This window comes from Eriocheir sinensis, chromosome 28 (assembly GCF_024679095.1).
Source record: "Eriocheir sinensis breed Jianghai 21 chromosome 28, ASM2467909v1, whole genome shotgun sequence".
NCBI classification, from domain to species: Eukaryota; Metazoa; Arthropoda; class Malacostraca; order Decapoda; family Varunidae; genus Eriocheir; species Eriocheir sinensis.
In genome coordinates, this window is record NC_066536.1 from 1232130 (window position 1) to 1243943 (window position 11814).

Consider the following 11814-nt stretch of genomic DNA (forward strand, 5'->3'; position numbering starts at 1 on the left):
TAAGAAAAAGAGACGTAGGAACAGGACATAAGGGAAAGAGACGGGGCGACATGGTGGGAGGAATGAAAAGGTGAGGAGACGGTCAGGGATATTGGGCAAAGGGGGTTGGAGTGATAGGTAGATTAGGGAACTAGAGAAGCAAGGGAAATAGAAGCTTGGGGATGTGAAGCGTTGGGTAGAGTGGGTGTTGGGTGAAGTGTAGCTAGGATGTGCTTTTATGGTTTTGGGGCGTTGGGAAATGTGGTGATAGGTAGGTTAGGAAAACAGAGAAGCAAAGGAAATATAAACTTGGGGTTATGAGAAGTTGAGTGAATGTGGTGTGGGGGTGGGAAACTGAAGCGAGAGGGTGTGTCTAATGTGGCTTTCTCGACAATTAAGCAGCTATGTAGAAAGCTGTGTTTATATACAGGAAACGGAAAAACACAATTATTGACAGACTCACCTACACGAACGGCTGAATTATAGAACTGATACTGCCATCACTGTTTCTGCTATTGCTCTTAAAATGTGCAAATGCTGTACTAAAATGTTCCTCTTTTCCTGTTGTACGTTGTCAATGCAATATTTATTTGTGGAGGAGGGGTGTGCTTACATGCGTTTGTGTGTGCCTGCTCATTTATTTTCCTAAAAACTTGCATCTTTCCTTATAGCTGATTAATTATTAACCAGAAAGTCTCAACAAGTCACTCTCCAATCTCCACCTAAGTTAACCAGATTCACTCCACCACCATCACTAGCAAACCTCACCCCATTCACCTCACACGTCAGGACACCTCCACCTCAACTCCTCAACCCCTCAACCCACCCCATCACAACCTAATACTCTTAATTTCCCTCATCATATCAGTAATGCCCGAAGCTTATCTCCCACTAATGTAAAGATGGAGAGGTTGAATTTCTCACTGGTTCTATTGCAGTGAAGAGAGAGGAGGAAGGGAGATAAGGGTGAGGCAAGAGAGGAGAGAGAGAGAGAGAAGGGGAAGAGGGAGGAGAGGGTAGTTGGTCCTTCCCTGTGACAAACCCTATTCGGTTAAAAGCCTTCGTTTGATCACTTTATGGCGCGACCCTCCCCTCGCTTGTCACTCGGCGGAGAGAGAGAGAGAGAGAGAGAGAGAGAGAGAGAGAGAGAGAGAGAGAGTTAAATTATGTAGGTATTTATTTAAGAACGATTTGGAGGGACTAAATTTATTGATTCATATTTAAGACTGTTGGTGACTTTATTGGCTTTAGCAATATGTCTATGATTTTTATTTATTTATTTAAACATATATACAAATATAATATGTACAGACCCAAAGGTGCACTGTCGTGTGCTGCCTATTCAAAGGTCAGTATAAAATCTATACTACATAAAGTATAAAATAAATAAAAAAAAGCATACAATACAGTATACACAATACATGTATGTACACACTGCACTCAAGTGCCACTGCTCCACCACGAGTGTCAGTGGAGTGAGGAGTGAGCCCCTCCAGTGGTGGGCCGACAGTTTTATTTTTTAGGTGTTCATCTCCCGGATGTTTGGTACACAGGCCGTGAACATGTTCCACATCCGGCAGGCTCTTCTCGCAAAGGTGCGCTGGTGCTGGCTGGTACGAGACCGCGGCACCTCCACTGCGTCACCACGGGATAGCACCATTCTCGTGTCCCGCGTGGCGACTTTCTGAGGCTGGCGTAGGTCTGCCAGGCGTGACACTCCTTGCACTTGTGCCTTATGAAACACCACAAGAGTAGCTACGTCCCAGCGGTGTTTCAAGGAGTCGACGGAGCTGAGAGTCTCCGGCCCGGTTGGGAGGTCTGCATCATCCATCAGTCGCAGTGCCCGTCGCTGGATGCCGTCGAGTCTTCCGCTGTGCGAGGCAGCACGCGACATCCAAGAGAGGGCAGCATACTCTAAGTAAGGCCATATCTGGGCCTTGTAGAGCAACAGCCTCCCTTTTCTGTCGAGGAAGCTGGCCACCCTTCGCAGGCAGGAGACTCTGTGGGAGACCTTTTGGGCAATGTGTTTGATGTGGCTGTCAAACCGTAGCCCTCGATCCACTTCCACTCCCAAAATATTGACGGATTCCTGGAGTGGGAGGGGGATGCCACCAAAGCTTAGCTTCCCCTCCATTGCTGGCTCGGCAGTGAGGGATCGAGAGATCACCATTGCCTGGGTCTTTTCTGGGGCAAAGGTCACCTGCCAGCGGGCACCCCACTCCTGTAGCACCCTCAGCTGCTGATTGATCTCGTCAGCAGCTCGCTAACTGTCTTGTCGGGGGTAGGTGCAGGAGAGAGTGCAATCATCAGCGTAAGCTGATACTGCTGGCCGTTGCCGGAGAAGGTCGTCCATATATACGTTCCACAGAACTTGCCCCAGCACTGAGCCCTGTGGCACTGATGCCTCCACTGGCAAGGACTCAGACGCCTGCCCGTTGACGACAACCTGGATGATCCTTCCTTGAAGATAGTCTCCCAGGCCTGAAGGAGGTCACCTTGAATGCCCTTAGCACGGAGTTTCTCAAGGAGGCCTCCGTGCCACACCCTGTCAAAGGCACCCGCTATGTCCAGGGCTACCACGACAGTGTCCAGGCCGTCGTCAAGGGCGTCCTGCCAGCTCTTGGTGAGGAGCATCAGCAGATCGGAGGTGGACCGGCCAGGTCTGAACCCATACTGCTGGCCTGAGAGGAGGTAGTTGTCCTTGAGGTGGCAACAGACTACGTCTGCCACGACCCTCTCGAACACTTTCCCCACCACAGACACCAGGGAGATGGGCCGGTAGTTTTTGGGGTCAGACCTGGAGCTCCTCTTGTGGACGGGAACCACCCGAGCCTCTTTCCACGCCGATGGCCAGGTGTTTTCCCGGATACAGGCAGAGAAGACTGTGGTGAGAGGGGCAGCTAGCTCGTGAGCACACTGCTTCAGCAGGTGCAAGATGATATATATATATATATATATATATATATATATATATATATATATATATATATATATATATATATATATATATATATATATATATATATATATATATATATATATATATATATATATATATAATAAATAATAAGCTCACCAAAGAATGAGTGTTTTCCAGTGCTGAAGCTAATTCACACAGGAGGGTTAGAATTTGTTTAGTCCAAACGAGATTATCAGGATACAGTTCTCCTAAAATAATTGGTTTCCGTTGTGGTGTCATGAGACATCCCAAGATCATGAGATCCCATCCTGAATACATATATGAATTTCGACACGGTACCGTGTCTTTTGTCGACTGCTTGTCGGGATCTGCCCCACCCAAGTTTATTTATACTATTATGAAGGCAAATCATGACGTATGCATGTATATAACTTGGATATTAACAATCACTCTTCTTCTTGTGACCTGTTCCGCTTTGCATCGCTTTTTAGGACCTCCTTGGTACTTTTTTACACTTAGATGGTTCACTTAGTTACTCTGTGATGGTAAAGATTGGGTTCTGCGATGCGAAATTAAGGATGGGATGTCTTAGGATACCGGATGACAGATGACACCACACCGGGAAAAGACCTCTACACAAACACACAAAGAACATGGTTCAGTACTCGCTCGAGGAGAATGAACGCAATCTCCGGGCAGGCAGCGCATGCAGGTCTTCTTGTAACAGGCTCTGCACGGTACCTCTCGCCTTGTTTGTCACGAAAACTATTCCTGCATGGCCCTGCTGAAATTTCTTAAAGAATTCATTGTCGCTATTCCTAAGCGCCTTTTTTGTGCCCGATAATTTCTGAGGTGGCGTTTACTGTGGCGCTGAAGGTCATTGTTTTGCTATCTTTTATTACTTTTGTTGTTAGTTCTTATGGTCTTTCCTATTTTATTTTTCATGATTCACCTTATTTTATCCGCTGCCTTTTGTATTGTATCCAATGTTATTTTTTACTACATGCTTTTTTGTGTGTTTGTTTGGAGGCGATGACGCGTAACAAGGACATCCTTTGTTTTATTGTGTGTGTGTGTGTGTGTGTGTGTGTGTGTGTGTGTGTGTGTGTGTGTGTGTGTGTGTGTGTGTGTGTTACTATTGTTGTGAGTTCTGTGCGCGTCTGTCTGTTCGCCTTTCTTCTTTTATGACACGTTGACATTGTCTGTTTTCCTTTAATTTTTCTGTGTCCGTAATTCTACTTTCATCTGTGTATGTTTGTCTGTTTGGTTTCCAACTGCATAGCATTTTTTTGGTGCGAGATCTTTATTGTCTGTGTGTCTGTCTCCCTGTCCTTCATGTCTGTCTGTTTTGCTTCGTGTCTATCTGTTTGCCTGAATTCGCCCGTCTGTCTGTCCACACGTCAGGCGACCATCACTATTTTTTTTTCCAACTGACAGTAAAGGAAGAATGACTCGCGGGAACACACTTTGAAAAGCTTCCTCTTTCACCTAAAAAAAAAAAAAAAAAACAATAGAACCCAAACCTTTTTATTCCAACTCTGAAACATTTGTCAGTAAATCTCCCGTGACTGTTTGCATTTTTCTCTCCCTCTTTTATTCTCTACATTTGTTTATTTTCTCAGTCCCCTTTTTTTTTAACCACCTGCGTCCTGGCACGTATTTGGATAACTTATATTTATTCATTTTCATCCAAGCTGTGTCTTTCTTTTGTTTGAACTTACGTGCACATAGTTTTTGGGTGTACATGTATTTGCTTTATTATTATTATTATTATTATTATTATTATTATTATTTTTTTTTTACATTATTCTGTCTTTGTATTTCTAGAACATAAACTTCCGATTTTTTCATCCAAGGTTCCGTTTTCTTTTCCCTTTTATAGTGTTCAGATTTTTGTCTGAATTTTTAAAAGTACTCAAGTTTTCATGGAGAGAGAGAGAGAGAGAGAGAGAGAGCGCGTTGGCCTTGGGGAGGGAGGGAAAACGAAGAGAAAGCATGGCTATTGTTGTTTCGAGCCTTCTCTCTCTCTCTCTCTCTCTCTCTCTCTCTCTCTCTCTCTGTGCTGTGAGCGAGTAGCAAATATAAACAAAATACCCTTGGCTGACAAAAAACACTTATTTATTTATTTTTTTGGTGTACACACACGCACACACACACACACACACACACACACACACACACGCTAGTCTGGTAGAGAAAAAAAGGATGAAAAGAAAGAATGTAAGAAGAAAGAAAGAGGAGGAAAGGAGGGACGGAGGACTCATTTTCTTCACCATTACCACCTCATAAACCTGCATTAGCTTTTCTCTCTTTCCTCCCTCCCTCCCTTCCTACAGCTCCCGTCTCTCTCTCTCTCTCTCTCTCTCTCTCTCTCTCTCTCTCTCTCTCTCTCTCTCTCTCTCTCTCTCTCTCTCTCTCTTTTCTTCTTTCTCGGCTCCCCCTTTCCTCCTCCTCCTCCTCCTCCTCCTCCTCCTCCTCCTCCTCCTCCTTCTCCTCCTCTTCCTCCTCCTCCTGTCTTTCTTCTCGTCCTTTCCAAAACTCCCCCTTCCTCCTCCTCCTCCTCCTTCTCTTCCTTCTCCTTAATAAACAAACACAAACTGCCATCTTATCTTCGGGCAGTTTTGGAATAGTTGAAAAAAAGCGCGTCAGTATTTTGTGCATTAATTTCTACAATTCTGTTTACGACTTTGTGGTTAGCTTGGTTCTGGGATATTCATTAATAGAAGGACTCGATAGTCTTATGTGGAATGCCTCATAAGGGAAAGGAAGGGAGGTTGGGGAAGGAAAGGAAAGAGAAGGTGAAGAGGGGAGAAGGGAGCCACATATGGACATCAGATTGGAGAGAAGGAAAATATAGGAAGGGTAAGGGTCTGAGGGGGACGGAGAAAGAGTATATAAAAACCTTATGAAACTACTGGAAAGAAAGGGAGAGGGTCGTAGGCGCCAACAGGGAGAGCGAGAGAAGGGGGAGGTAAGAGGAAGGGAATAAAAAGAGAGAGGAGGAAGTAGTAGCGGGGGTGGGTGGGGGGGAGGGGATGAGAGAGGTCTTATTAACAGGAGAAGGGAAGGGAAGGGGCATAAAAATTTGTATGGCATCGAGAGAGAGAGAGAGAGAGAGAGAGAGAGAGAGAGAGAGAGAGAGAGAGAGAGAGAGAGAGAGAGTCTTACAAAATCTACTACAGAAGGAGGAAAAAAAAAACAAGAAAAGAAAAACGTATGGGAAGAGGAAACGGAAAGCGAAGGGAAAATGTTAGACGTGGTAGGAAGTAGATGAGGAGAAAAAGGGAAGAGGAAGAAGAAGAAAGGAGGGAACCCATGAAGAAGCAAGTGTCAGGGGAATCGTATAAGAAGGGAATAAAGGGGAAGGAAGGATGTCGCAAAATTATACGGGAGAAGGAGAAGGAAGGGGAGCTACGTGTTTGGGGAAATGGACTGAGGAGAAGAGGAAGAAAGAAAGAGAGAATGGGAGGTCCAGAGGATGTATGGGAGGGAGAGATAAGGAAGGGAAAGATGGGTTTTAAAAATTCATACCGGAAGAGAAGAAGAAGATGGAGGGGTGAGATGCGAGGAGGAAGAAAGGAAGGATAGGAGGAAGTAGAAATTTGTGTGTGTGTATGTGTGTGTGAGAGAGAGAGAGAGAGAGAGAGAGAGAGAGAGAGAGAGAGAGAATATGAAAAAAAGTGATTCAGGCATGTTACAAAATCGTATTGTTTATTCCTTGTTATCGTCGTCGTCAGTAAAGAGCGGAGGAGTAGGAGGGGGAGGAGGAGGAGGAGTAGGAGGAGGAATAAAAGAATGGAATTTGTGGAGGTGAAGTGGTGAGTAAGGGCAAAATGCGAGGGGGAGGTAAGGAGGGAGTGAGGGCAGGGAAGAGTGAGAGTGACGGCGGGAAAGGCGGGGAAAGGGCGGGGGTGAGGGCGGGAAGGGCAAGGGGGTGGGAGTGGGGCGTCATAATTATATACCCGTCTCGGCTCCCCCTCCGTCAGGCCGACACCCGCTCGCCGAGGCCGCAATAAACAGCCATGGAAGCGGATTGTGAAGATAGATGGCGCCGCTATCTCCTCCTCGAGCATTCAGCCGCGGCACAATCGGTCCGCGATGCTCCGGCCCGCGTTATTTTCCTCTTTTTGTCGCCCCCTGTCAGTTTTTTCCTCTCACTCTCCCGCGCTCGCTCTCGTTCTCTCTCGCAGGGCCAGAGTTAAACCTCGACTTTTATTTCATTGAGATATATTGTTGTCGGGGCAGTAGAGCCTTACGCCGCCTGCTGAACGCCGCGGAAGAAGAAGCCTTACCACTAGGCATGCCAAGGGCCGCCCAGAGTGGTCCCATGCGCTGCCGGGTATATTTCCTTCCCGACGGGCAGACTCCGGGATTATAGGTCAGACGGGAGCTGCGTCTGGCTGATAAGTCAAAACAGTCTCCTTATCAACGGCACTCCTACTTGGAGGGGCGGGGGGCAAGAAGCAGAGGGCCAGGGGGAGAGGGTCAGGAGGGGTGGAGGGAGAGCCGCGTCCACTACAGAGGAAATGAAAGTGGTGATGACTGAAGACCTTGAAGGAGAGGAAGAGGGAGGGACTGTGTTTGGGGTGGTGGTGGTGCATGGTGATAGGCATGTGTTAAGGGTTGAGGGTGTGTGTCAGGGGTGATGGGCGATGATGGCTGGGGAGAGTTGGATTGTGGCAGGGTGAGGTAGGACTATTGAAAGGGTGTAAAGGGACAGAAGAGGGAAATGAAAAGGGGAAGGAGGAGGAAGAGAAACGAAAACTGTTGAAACTGTGCAAGGTATAGGAGAGGAAGACTGGAGCTGGGGAACAGGGAGAGAGGAGCTGTTGTGAGGGAGTAGGGTGGTAGGCGGGGAAGACTTGAAGTCGGAGAGGGAGAAAAGAGCTCTCAATGCGAAACGGCGATGGTTGGGGAGAGAGGAGCAGAAAAGAAAGACGAAGTAGTAAAGAAAAAGAAAAAAAGTGAACACGGTGAAGCTGAAGAAGAACAAGAAGAACACGCAGAAGAGGAGGAAAAAGAACAAGAAAAGCAAGAGGATGTTGGACAGTAGGATAAAGAGGAGAAAGAACAAGACAAGAAGGAACACAAAAAAACACAAAGGAAAAACAAACAACAGCAGACCTGCTGGTCCTTACGAGGCTGTTTGTGACAAGTTACACTAATTATCTAATCAAAGGTGGAAGATGAAGGACAGCAAAGGCGAAGGCTCCTCTCCCCCCTCCCATCCCTCCAGCCAAAGCTGGCAGGAGAGGAAAAAGAACCATGCAGCATGGAAAAACTGCATGGAAGTAGGAAAGAGGAAATAACTACCATTAATGCTACCACTAACCGGGCGTTAAAATGGACAAGGACACCAGTATTCGAAAGAACTTAACGTTATTACGACAATGAGTAATATCTTAGTTGCTGGTTGGATTCAAAATTCTTGTCTAATCTATTCTTGAAGGCCGTAACTGTTGTACTATCAACGATATCATAGGGTAGAAAATTTCAAATATTAACGACTCGATTGAAGAAGTGTTTAGCTTCGTGCGACGAGAATCTTTTACCACTTATCTTGAAATTGTTATTTCTTCTTATTCTATTTGATCTTTCAATTGTAAACTAATCTCCCGCATTAATATCACTGAATCCTTTAAACATTTTAAACACTTCTATTAGATTGCCTCGCATTCTTCGTATTGATAGGCTGAATAAATTTGCTTCTTTCCAGTCTTTGTTCATAAGATAAATTTCTCAATCTAGGAATCATTTTTATTATTCTCCGTTGAATTCTGTCCAACTCTAGTTTGTCAGCCTCACTCTGGGTTGATATGTATCTACTGTATACGCGTTTTTTAAGAGAGAGGCTATTTTTAATATCGTTATTCCACCATTTGGGTCCCTTCTTAAAAGCTGAACGTCTGTTACGATGGGGTACGCATATGTTTATGGTACTGTTCAATATTGTGGTGAAGGCCTCCCGCGATTTATCAATATGTTTCCGTCGATATTACAGCCAGTCAGAATTATGTAAAATTGATCGGAGTCTTACGAAATTCGCTCTGATAATCTGGTATTTTTTCTTTACTAGCAGTTACTTTACTTTCATTCATCTTGATGCTGAATGTGATTATTTGGTGATCGCTAGAACTAAAAACTGGACTGGCGGAGGAAGAGGAGGAGGAAGGGGGGTGGGTGGGGGGGGGGCAGGAGGATCGGTTATCTTCCACATTCTCTAGGCGCAGCAGCGGAGGTGGTAACTGTCGTATTTAATGGGGGGCAAAAAGTGTAACCATTATATATCTGAGAGGGAGGCGTTAGGCATGGGAAAGGGGTTGTAGGGGTAATTGGCTAATGGAAAGGGGAGGGAAGGGGGAGCGGGGGTATTAGGTGTATGTATAGGAAGTACCTGAACGGGGTGGGTGGGTGGGGGTGGGGGGGGGGGCAGGTGTATATATGTAGGGGGCCAACGTGTAATAAGGTTGGCTAGACTAGTTTTATGGCTAATTGGTTATCTGCTACACTGAGGAACAGGGGCAGGGAAGGAGACGGAGGGAGGGAGTGGTGGGTGGCGGAGGAGTGTGAGACGGGGGTGGTCCGGGTAAAGGGGAGGAAAAATGTATGTACGTGGGGGGCGTGTTTAAAGGGGGGAGGGGGGGAGTGTGTGAGTGGCTGCGTTGGGTAGATGCAAATATTAATTACTCGAAGCTTGAAAAAAAGGAGGAAGGTTACTTTTTTTTTTACTACATGTTGAAAGTGGAAGCAAGGAAGGGGGAGAGGTGCGAGGGGTTGGGGAGGGTACGTTGGGGGGTGAGGGGCGGTTGGTGTTGAGGGGAGGAGGGGGTTGCTGTGGTAGGTGAGGTTGTTTGGGTTGATTCTGTGTATGTTTTTTATTCTTTTTTTTTACATTCCTTTATCTTCACAAAATCCTCCTCCTCCTCCTCTTCCTCTTCCTCCTCCTCCAAATCATCATCCTTATCATCTTTATCATCATCATCATCATCATCATGTTCTTCTTCTTCTTCTTCTTCCCACATTACCGTTTTTTTAATCTGTTTCTCATTATTAAGAGAGAGAGAGAGAGAGAGAGAGAGCCACTTGGGATCTCTTGTACAAGCAAATGAGGAGAAAGAGGCTGCAAATAAAGAGGAAGAGGAGGAGGAAGAGGAACGAGAAGAAAAGAAGCAGGAAGAGGAGGAGGAGGAGGAGGAGGAGGAGGAGGAGGAGGAAAGAAGAAAGCAAGGACGTGTAATGCTCTTATTCCTCGTCCTCTTTGTCTTCCTCCTCCTCCTCCTCCTCCTCCTCCTCTACTTCCTCCTTCCATTTCCCATCATTCCTTGACAATGTTTCCCACTTCCTTCCATTCTTCCTTACCTCCCCATCAATTCCTCTTCCTCTTTCTCTTAATCTTCCTCTTCCTCCACATATTCCTCTTCTTCGTCGTCCTCTTTTTCCACCTCCTCTTGCTTCTGCTCCTCCTTCTTTTCTCCATTTTCCCTTTACCCTCCTCCTCCTCCTCCTCTTCCTTCTCCTTTTTCTCCTCCTCCAGAACATAAAATCCTAGCGCCCTCTGCCATCATTCTTCCCTACCTCCATCTTCCTCCCTCCCTCCTCCCTTCCCATTCCCCTCACCTCCTCCCTCTCCCTTCCTCCCTTCACGTTTCCTCCCTCGCTCCTCTCTCCACTTTTACTTCCTTTCCTCCCCCTCATTGAAGAGGAGGGTGAGGGGGTGAGGGGGAGGTGAGGGGAAGGGCTGGGGAGGGGGAGATGTAGGGGAGGAGTCGGATTACCCATAACTCCGTACACCCTTCCCCACTTTCCCCCCCCTCCCCGCCTCCCCCCCTTCCCCCCCCTCCTCTTTGACGACCACCCTGGGATCTCGGCGGTTAATGAGGGAGTGAGGGGATCAGCACCTTCCTCTTCCTCTTCCTCCTCCTCCTTCTCCTCATCCTGTTCCTCTTCCTCCTCCCCTTACTTCACACTTTCCTCTCCCTCCAAATCTTCCTCTTTTTAGTCGTCGACCTCCTCCTCTTCCTCCTCCTCCTCCTCGTTTTCTTGCCTTTGCTCTTTCTTATTCTCTCTCTCTCTCTCTCTCTCTCTCTCTCTCTCTCTCTCTCTCTCTCTCTCTCATACATAGAGATTCCATTAATTTTCTTTTTATCCATCCTTTATGTGTTGCTTATCACCATCCATTATCCCTATTATTATTTATCTTCTTTACCAGCCCCTCCTCTCTCTCTCTCTCTCTCTCTCTCTCTCTCTCTCTCTCTCTCTCTCTCTCTCTCTCTCTCTCTCTCTCTCTCTCTCTCTCTCTCTCTCTTTTCATATTTTTGTTTCCTATTTTTTTATCTTGTTCTCTTTTTATCGTTTTTTCAGTACTTATTTTTCCTCTTTTGGCAGCTTCATTTTCTTATTTATTTCCTCACTCTCTTCCCCTTCTTTCATCCTTTCCCTTTCCTCTCCTCTTCCTTGTCTTCTTTTCCTCCCCTTCTTTTAATCCTCTCCTTATTCTCATCACCTCTCCTTTTCCTTATCCTCCTCTTCCTCCTCCTCTTCCTCCTCCTCCTCCTCCTTTTATTAGTCTTTGTATGTATTGATAGTTTGTTATTTGCTAAACCATCTTCTTTAATTATTCCTCCTCCTCCTCCTCCTCCTCCTCCTCCTCCTCCTCCTCCTCTCATTAACATTTTCTCATTACCTCGTTAATTGCCGTGATTACCTCAGCGTTTGATCTTTTATTCCACTGTTTCCTGATTTACATTTTCTTTCCCGTCATGTATGTGTTGTTTTATCTTCCAGAGTTTTTTTTAATGATTTTTCGCCTTTTACGTTTCATTCTTCAATTCCTGTCATTTTTGGTTTTATTTTTTTCATAACTTTTATCATCTTTATCAACATTTTCTTTCACACCACTTACTTTTTGTCTCTCC